Genomic DNA, 10266 nt, shown 5'->3' with positions numbered 1-10266 from the left:
CGAGCACTGGGCTGCAGCTAAGCCCCCGAGTGGGAGTCTGGCTCGCCACTCGGTAGGATTTTTAAACACTTAGGCGAGCACTGGGCTGCAGCTAAGCCCCCGAGTGGGAGGTTTGCTCTCACTCGGTAGGATTTTTAAACACTTAGGCGAGCACTGGGCTGCAGCTAAGCCCCCGAGTGGGAGGTTTGCTCTCACTCGGTAGGATTTTTAAACACTTAGGCGAGCACTAGGCTGCAGCTAAGCCCCCGAGTGGGAGGTTTGCTCTCACTCGGTAGGATTTTTCAAACTTAGGCGAAACAGATTCGCAGCTAAGTCACCCACTGGGGGATTTCGAATGCAAACAAAAGTGACAGCAATTATTGGAACACTCTTGTCTTTGATAAAAATGAACTGCAGAAGTTTTTCTTATTACATCTCGTCCGAGGGAGAACTCAAGTGTAAAAGGGGCGGAGCAGTTCCGCATTCCAAGCTCGCGGCTCGTCGATCTGGCGATCAACATTGTAGAGGTGATACGCTCCATTGTGGAGGACTCTGGTGACGATGAAGGGGCCTTCCCAAGTAGGAGCAAGCTTGTGTGGTTTCTGTTGATCCACTCGGAGGACCAAATCTCCTTCTTGGAAGGCTCGACTCTTCATATTTCTGGCGTGGAATCGACGCAAGTCTTGCTGATAGATGGTCGATCTGATCATGGCCATCTCCCTCTCTTCTTCTAGGAGGTCGACTGCGTCTTGCCGGGCTTGTTCTGCTTCATCTTCGGTATAAAGTTCGACTCGAGGTGCGTTGTGAAGAAGATCACTTGGCAGAACTGCTTCGGCTCCATAAACCAGAAAGAACGGAGTTCTTCCAGTCGACCGATTTGGGGTGGTCCTCAATCCCCACAGAACTGACGGAAGCTCGTCGACCCATGCGCCCGCTGCGTGCTTGAGATCACGCATCAGCCGGGGCTTTAGCCCTTTGAGAATCAGACCATTTGCCCTCTCAGCTTGTCCGTTCGACTGGGGATGGGCGGCCGATGCGTAGTCGACTCGTGTGCCTTGAGAGGCGCAAAAAGCTCTGAACTTGTCCGAATCAAAGTTTGACCCATTGTCAGTGATGATGCTATGCGGGACTCCATATCTGAATGTTAGCCCCCTGACGAAACTGATAGCAGTGCAAGCATCAAGATTCTTGATAGGCTTAGCTTCAATCCATTTGGTAAACTTGTCGACTGCCACAAGCACATGTGTGAAACCGCTCCTGCCTGTTCTCAGTGACCAACCATGTCCAGTCCCCAAACAGCAAAGGGCCAGACGAGTGGAATGGTCTTCAGGGCTGACGCAGGCTTGTGTGACATGTTGGAGTAGAACTGGCACCCTCCACACTTGTCGACTATCTTCTTTGCCATTTCATTTGCTCTTGGCCAGTAAAATCCCACTCGGTATGCTTTAGCCACAATGGTCCGAGAAGACGCATGGTGACCACAGGTTCCCGAGTGGATATCATCAAGGATTATCTGACCTTCTTCTGGTGTTATGCACTTCTGACCGATTCCAGTCGTGCTTTCTCTATACATCTGTCCCTTTATGACTGTGAAGGCCTTGGATCGACGGACGATCTGTCGAGCCTCTTCCTCGTCCTCTGGGAGTTCTTTCCTTAGGATATACGCGATGTACGGTATCGTCCAGTCGGGAGTGATTGCCAAGACTTCCATGATTAGGTCGACCACAGCAGGGACTTCGACTTCAATCGGATCTGTGGCACTTTTCGGCTGCGGGGCTTCTTCTGTAAAATGATCTTCTTGGACTGACGGCGAGTGGATATGCTCCAGGAACACGTTGCTGGGAATGGCTTCTCTCTTGGAGCCTATCTTTGCCAAATCGTCAGCCGCCTGATTTTTCAGTCGGGGGATGTGCAACCTTCTTCGTGGTCATATAAATCCCATATACAAACTTCTGGTAATGAGGATATCTTTGTTTTGAAGGGGTCAAAACTTCAGACACATAATATACTGGGCGCTGGACTCTGAAGGCCTTTCCTTCTTCTTCCCGCTCGACCGTAAGTACTGTACTGACAACTTGTCCTGTGGCTGCAATGTAAAGCAGTAGAGGCTCTTTGCTGATTGGGGCAGCAAGCACCGGCTGGGTGGAGAGCAGAGTTTTGAGCTCTGCAAATGTTGCATCAGCTTCTGGAGTCCACTCGAACTTGTCAGACTTCTTCATCAGTCGGTAAAGAGGCAACGCCTTATCACCGAGACGAGAAATGAATCGACTTAGAGCGGCCAAGCAGCCTGTAAGCTTTTGGACATCATGCACACGCACAGGACGCTTCATCCGGAGTATGGTACCAACTTTTTCAGGATTGGCGTCGATCCCCGTTCGGAAACGAGAAAACTGAGTAACTTTCCACCTGGAACTCCGAATGTGCACTTTGATGGATTGAGTTTGATATCATACCTCCTGAGGTTGGCAAAGGTTTCAGCAAGGTCAGTCCGCAGGTCGGAACCTTTCCGTGACTTGACCACAATATCATCCATGTATGCCTCCACATTCCGACTGATTTGAGTGAGTAAACACTTCTGAATCATCCTCATGAACGTGGCTCCGGCATTCTTGAGGCCGAACGACATGGTGACGTAACAGAAGCATCCGAATGGAGTGATGAAAGCCGTTTTGATCTCTCGCACCCCGCGGTGGAGTCGACTATTTGGTCGATGCAAGGGAGAGGAAAATGATCTTTCAGGCAGGCCCGATTGATATGTTTAAAATCAATGCACATGCGAAGTGACTTGTCCTTCTTGGGGACCATGACGACATTGGCGAGCCACTCGGAGTGGTAAATCTCTCGGATGAACTCCGCTGCTAAGAGCCGAGCCACCTCCTCGCCAATAGCTTTCTTCTTCTGGACGGCGGACCAACGAAGATGTTCTTTCACAGGCTTGAATTTTGGGTCGACTCGTAGACGGTGCTCAGCCAGCTCTCTGGGAACTCCAGGCATGTCAGAGGGTTTCCATGCGAAGATGTCTCAGTTCTCACGGAGGAGCTGGACGAGCGCTTCTTCCTATTTGGAGTCGAGCGTCGTTGAGATGTGAGCCGGGGCAGCATTGGGGTCGGTCGGGTGAATGTGGGCTGGCTTTGTTTCGCCGGACGACTGAAAAGCTGATTCTGAAGCAGGCTTCTTGGCTCGCAACAATTCACTCGGATCGGCGGTCTTCTGGTACTCTTGCAGCTCGACCACTGCCATCTGAGCATCATCGATCTTTGAGCCTTTCTGAAAACACTCTTCTGCTTTCTTTCGATTGCCTGTAACAGTGATCACACCTCTGGGACCAGGCATCTTCAGTTTGAGGTACACGTAACACGGTCGAGCCATGAAGCGTGCATAAGCTGGCCTGCCCAAAATGGCATGATAAGCGCTTTGGAAGTCCACGACCTCGAATGTCAACTTTTCCTTGCGGTAATTCTTCGAATCACCGAAAACCACATCAAGAGCAATCTGGCCGAGTGATTCGGCTTTCTTCCCGGGAATGACTCCGTGGAAGCTCATGTTACTGGTACTGAGCCTGGACATCGGAATGCCCATCCCTTTCAATGTTTCTGCATATAGTATGTTCAGGCCACTGCCACCATCCATCAGGACTTTGGTCAGTCGAGTGCCTTCGACAACTGGGTCGACCACCAAAGCTTGCCTCCCAGGGGTGGCAGTATGAGTAGGGTGATCAGACTGGTCGAATGTGATGGCAGTCTGAGACCACTTCAGATAACTGGGTGTTGCCGGAGCAACCATATTTACCTCACGGTTAATGACTTTCAGTCGACTTTTGCTTTCGACATCAGCAAAAATCATCAGGGTGGAATTGACTTGGGGGTATCCATCGTCACTATCTTCCTTGTCCTTAACTCTGTCCGACTCTTTTTCCTTATCTTTGGACTGCTTGCCCTAAAACTGCTGGATCAGGAGCCGGCACTGTCGAGTGGTATGCTTTGGGTAAATAAGATTACCCTCTTCATCTTTCTTGGTGTGGATATGATATGGCAGATCCAAAACAGCATTTCCATCTTGATCTTTGACTTTCTTGGGCTTCCAGGGCCCCTTGGGTTTTCCCTTGAATTTTCCCTGGGTTACGGCCAGGGCCTCCCCAGGGGCGGCTGGCTCGGCCTTCCGCTTCTGTTTCCGACTGGAGTTTCTTCTGGTTTCTTGGGCGACTGCCTTGTGCTTGCCACTCCGGAGTCGATCTTCGTCTTCACCATTAGCGTATTTGGTGGCAATCTCCATCATCCGATTCAGAGACATCTCTCCAGTTCGACCGAACTTCAGATTCAATTCTCTGTACTTAACGCCTTCTTTAAAGGCACAAACTGCTTGATGATCTGGCACATTCTCAACTGTGTGATGCAATGTGATCCATCTTTGGATGTAATCCCTTAGAGTTTCATTCGGTTTCTGCACGCAAGACCGCAATTCTGTAAGGCCTGCAGGTCGCTTGCATGTTCCCTCAAAGGTTGTGACAAACACTCGGGAGAGGTCCTCCCAAGTGTAGATGCTGCTGGGTGCCAACTGATTTAGCCACGCTCTGGCTGAGCCCTCTAACATGAGAGGCAAATGCTTTATAGCCACCTCATCATTGCCACCGCCAATCTGTACAGCCACTCTGTAATCTTCAAGCCAAGTGTCAGGTTTAGACTCACCGGTGAACTTGCTAACTCCCATCGCCAACCTGAAGTTGGGAGGAATCACTGCGGCTCTGATGGCTCGACTGAAACACTCTGGCCCCGAAGCATGTACTCTGCTGCTGGCAGGCGCATCTCTGTCGTGGCCTTCTTGATGAGCTCTGTTCCTGTCAACCAAACCTTGAACGAGGATGGATCTCGCATCAAAGCCTGGGTCCCTGGGGTCGACTGGAATCCTCCGCCCAACACTATGAGGGCGTATGTCATCTCGCTGTCGAGGCGCATACGACCCACTCCTCGGGGGAGGGGTTGGCACACGACGTCACGATCGAATCGGTGATCATACTGCTCATTTCTTCTGTACTGATCGTGCCGGTCTCCACGTCCCTCACGCCTCGGGGGCGATCTCGGGCTGTGAGCCGACTGGACTGTATTCGTTGCAATCCTATTCCGTGACTGAGAAACAGCAGAATTCTGGTTTCCCGCCGCCCGGAGCAACGCTTTGATCTGCAACAAGCCCCTGCCAGCCTCTGACTGGGAGGGCTGAATCGATTCTGCTATACGGGCCGCGGGGGCCAAATTCTGAACTGGGGTCTGATATACCTGTGTCAGCGGGAAGAGCTGACGTCGACTGGACTCGGGAGCTCGCTGACGCGCTTGCTCGTCGAGTATTCGCTGGAGATTCTCCAGTCGAGTGCGCTCGGCCAAGTTAGCCAAGTGCGCGTCCTCCAAGGCCCGGGCCTCGGGGGTTTCTCCGACGATAGGAGTGTGGAGTGCGTCCATGTTCCGGCGGCGAAGCTCCTCTCGCTGCAATGACGTGAGAGGTTCGGGAAGATACTCATCATGGGGATGCGATGGGTCGCCCCCACCCGCGCCTCCATCAGCGCGAGGAAAACCGGGAGGACTGTATGTTCCATCGACCGCCAGAACCTCAGCCGCTGGGTCGCTGCTGTCGCACTCGGATGCGGTCTCCGCGGAGCCAGTCGACAGGTCGAACAGGCCGAAGAGGGATTCGTCGGGCTCGATTGCCGTGACTTGTGGGGCGGCCGACTGGCGAGCCACGGCATGCCTCACCCACCTCTGAAGTCTCGACCGACCGGAGCGCTTGCGCTGGTGGGAGACAGGGCGGGGAGACGACACGGGGGCCGACCGATACTGGGTCGACGGCTGCCGCAGGAGGACGCCACGAACGCATGCGCGGAAGTGCGTCGCACCGCGGACGGGGAGCGCGTCGACGTCGAGTGGAGCCTCCTGAAGCCAAGCGGAGTCGTCGGCGATGAACGTGAGCGCGCCGAGATGGATCTCGCGGCCCTCCACCAAAACTTCGCACGAAACCATGATCAAAGGGATCAGAAAAATCGCAACTTCTCCAACTAGGCGCTAAGATTCCTGCCCCACGGTGGGCGCCAACTGTCGTGGTTCTAACTCTGACAGTGATGCAGGGGTGTGTGTATGGAGAGGCTAGATCTCAGCTATAGAGAGGTTGTAAACACACCAGGATGTACGAGTTCAGGCCCTTCGCGGAGGAAGTAACAGCCCTACGTCTCGGTGCCCGGAGGCGGTCGATTGGATTATAGGCGTGTGAATAACAGGGGGTGCCAACCCTTGATACTGAGGAGGGGGTGGCTTATATAGAGTTCGCCAGCCCTCTCCTGCCCTCAGTAATGCTGGGTTTAAGGTACATTAAGGTTGGGCGTTACTGGTAACGCCCCTAATAAAGTGCTATGATGACCATAAAGACTATTTAATGACCGACCGTTTGCCTGCGGAGTGGCTTTAGATCTCTTGGCAGTCGAGTGGTTGGCTTCGTGGTCGAGTGGTAGCTTCTTGGTCGAGTGTCTTGAACCTGTCGAGTGGGTACCTTCAAGTCGATTGAAAGATGACTTCTTCTAAGGACGTCCTTGGGCAGGGCTCTTAGGACAGGTCCGTGCCCCTACCCTAGGTACATAGTTTCATCAGTATCTGACTGACAGGGGCCACCTGTCACGTGCTGACGTGGCATGTTTTTTTGCAGAAAATTCCCTTACTTTACATATAATCACATAAACGCCCATTTATTTTGCCGGAAAACAGGCTCCGGTAAGAGATTTTTTCGTTCGCAACTTTACAACATTGAATCGGACTTTTTAGAAAGTTTCCTTGGACAACTAAAATTAAATAAACGAAAAAAAGGGCTCACAGGATTCGAACCTGCGACACGCTGGGCAAAGGCTGCGCGCCTGGCCAGAGCTGCGGCTGTGTTAGTTTGCAGGCTTTGGCGTTGTTATACATACTCAAGTGCGCAGGGCCGGCGGTTAGGCCCAGCTGGGCCTGCTATTTATTTTTTGTTTCGCGTTTGGCTCGTTCGTTGCCCAGGTTTCTTTTCATTTCATTTCATTATAACCCATAGCAACGCACGGGCATCCTACTAGTAATCCTAGAATTCCATCTGCTGAATCAAAAAAAAATTGTGGGATAAAAAGGAATTTATTAACTCAACTAGGAAATGGCCCGTGCGTTGCAACGGATCTAAGTATTCAGGGTTAAATTAATAATTAAACCAACATAGTCCTTTTTCTTACATGGATATTCTTGCAAAATATGAAAATTTGCTACAGCAAACTATATAAAATGTTTGATGTTGTTGCAAACTTTCATCAAAAAATAACATCCCTTGAGCTCTCACAAAAAATAACAAAATCGCTGCTCACAGTTTTGTGCACTTTTTGAGCAGCGATTTTTTTTTGTGGGAGCTCCTCAGATGTTATTTTTGGATGAAACTTTGCAAGAACTTCAAACATATCGTAGAGATTGATGTCGCAAATTTTCAGATTTTTTGGATGTTGTTTCGTAGAAAATCCACTCTATTAATGTTAAATCACTCTTATTTTATTCTTCTTTCTACCAAGCTCTACATATCCATATCCCCCGGATAATGTGAACCTTGTAAAATATAGAAGAGAAGATTAATGGTCCATATTAAGAGAACAGATCAAGTTTAGAAAAATATAAAGTTCGTCGCTGTTAAATCTTTCTCACCAAAAAAGTACTATTTTCCTTGCAAACATATCCATCGGTGGGATGGAGCTGAACATGCAGTAAACTTCTGCTCTCCTTTCCTGGTATTATTAATTGGTACTGTTCATCAAGACACTGAAGAATGCTAAAATATATATCTAAATGCCGATGTTATGTTCACAAGGCCCTGAAGAAACCATATGTTGATTTCACAGTGCAAGTTGTATGCACAATCCTTTGTGTATGTGGCAAGAAAAAAAATATCACGGTGCTTCTAGTCTCTGCCCCGATGAATATATACCAGAATTAAGCCTTTTCTAGTTAATCGAAGCTAGAAAATAAAGAGATTTGAGGAGGAAAATAGTGGTTGTCCGTTTCCTGGCCCCCAGCCGTTTCGCTCCAAGAATGTCACCGAAGCTCTCAGGAAAATAAAAAGATTGCCTGCATGCATGCAACAACAATATGAGATAATGCAACGAACCCACAGATCTGTGAGAACTACGTACATATCAGCATCCAAACCTAAGAGATCAACCAAGCAAGTGAACGACTGATTGGATACCTTACAAGTGTGATTCATGACAAATGAAGTAATCGTTCTTGACGTTGGTGCCAGTCAGATGCATGCACGTATATATGTCTTGGAGACGCCGGTGTCAGCCTTTAATATGAACTTGTGATCTTCATAATCCACATATCATCTTGTCAATCAGGATCAGACAATTCTCTGAAAATTACAAGAAAACTAAGAGTAGCAGAGTGAAGGATTCAGTTGGCGCAAACGACATGAGAATCAATTTTTTTAACCTTGAATCAAGGCCACTGAAGTTCGTGGACGCGACGGTTGGGCGCCGGGGTATCAGCATGCCGAAGGTCGGTGTGGGGGCAGGGCAGTCCGCGGCTCAGCGCCTCCATCCCGCCGCTTCTGCAGCGTCCTCAACGCTGAGGATGGAAGCCGGCGATGGAGAGTGCGTCGCGGCGGCAGAGCATGTGGGAAAGCAGCGTCGCGTAGGGAGTCCTCGCAGGGCACTGGTGTCACGGAGGAAAGCCGGCCGCCTCCAGCGATGCTAGGGCCGGACGAAACAATAACATAATTGTTGGTTGAGAGAATCTATGTCGCCAAGAGGTAAGAAGGTTAATGGTGATTTTTCAGGGCCGTGAATTGTGGGATTAGTGGGGACTGTGGGAGAGGATTTTTGGAAACAAAAACGAACCATGCATGCGGGCATGAGGTAGGAAGGTGGGATTTGACGGTGGTTAATGTAGATTTTTCAGGGCCGTGAATTGTGGGATTAGTGGGACTGTGGGAGAGGATTTTTGGAAACAAAAATGAACCATGCATGTGGCAGGTCGGCAGAAAAAGGAAGGACGGGAGGCGGGACGATGGACGTGCGAGGGCGGACAAGAAATTCGACGTAAGAGGGGAGAGGGAACCTTACAAATCTTTTAGGTAGTAGAGATAGAGAAAAGGGATTGTCCATATTACAAAGGCGGGGTATATCGTCCGGCCCCGACCGTAACCGAACTGCAGTACAATTTTCCTTCCTACCAAAAGCAGCCATGTAGTGACTAACTACATTTTGATCTCGGATCACATGCGTTACTTCAACCTCCCTATCTTCCTGGAGCCTACGCTTGATTTCAGCTACTAGCATAGCATGCTTTGAACGATCCACACTACTCCCTGTGATCATGGATTTGGCTTCAAGGCTATCAGTTTCAAGAATGATGGACAAGTCTGTCCATTGGAACGCAAGGTGCAGGCCCTCCCTACATGCCTCCAGTTCTGCCTCTAGTGCTTCAGCACATGTGTTCAAAGCTCGACATGCAGTGAAGATAATCTCACCATGTGCATCGCGGAGCACCATACCTGTCCCAGCAGTGCCGTCGGCCTCCATATAGGATCCATCCACATTCAGCTTTGCCCAGTTTTCCTGCGGAGTACACCATTTAGCCGGTGGTCTGCTCATTTTGTCTGAATCAAATTTTGCGCTATATATGTAACCCTTTGTAACTTTTCCTGTTTCATCTTCTATCTATATCTATATTTACTAATAAATGTGCACGTGCAACGCACGTTATATTTAGGCAATATATTAATTACACACGGATATTAGGTATACTATTATTTGTGTGTTAATTATGTGATTAGTGTAATATTTGGTATGATATTAATCGCACGTTAAGCACGTTTAACGCTCGCCATTGGAGCGGTCTAGATCGTTGGATTAACTTAGTTCGATGGCCGAGATCAGTTGGATCTGCCCCTTTGGGTCTTTTTATATTGGTATAAATATAAATACCAATATAAAAAGATTCAAATCGGCAGATCCAAACCATCTCGACCGTCAAATCATGTCATCTAGCGGTTCAAATCGCTCCATTGTTGAGCACCAAACACGTTTAGCGCTCTAATTACCCATCACTGCCATTGGTTATAAACACGTTTTGACTCAACGCTATCCCATGAAATCTGGCATGTAATTAATATCCTACCATTCCCGCGAAAAAAGTAATTGATATCTTACCAAATACCAACGTGCAACAAATATATCTTACCTAATATAACGTGCAACTAATATCCTATCTAATATAAACGTGCATTGCACGTATATTATTACTA

Source organism: Triticum dicoccoides, chromosome 1A, assembly GCF_002162155.2.
Source record: "Triticum dicoccoides isolate Atlit2015 ecotype Zavitan chromosome 1A, WEW_v2.0, whole genome shotgun sequence".
NCBI classification, from domain to species: domain Eukaryota; kingdom Viridiplantae; phylum Streptophyta; class Magnoliopsida; order Poales; family Poaceae; genus Triticum; species Triticum dicoccoides.
Note: the sequence above shows the minus strand (reverse complement) of the source record.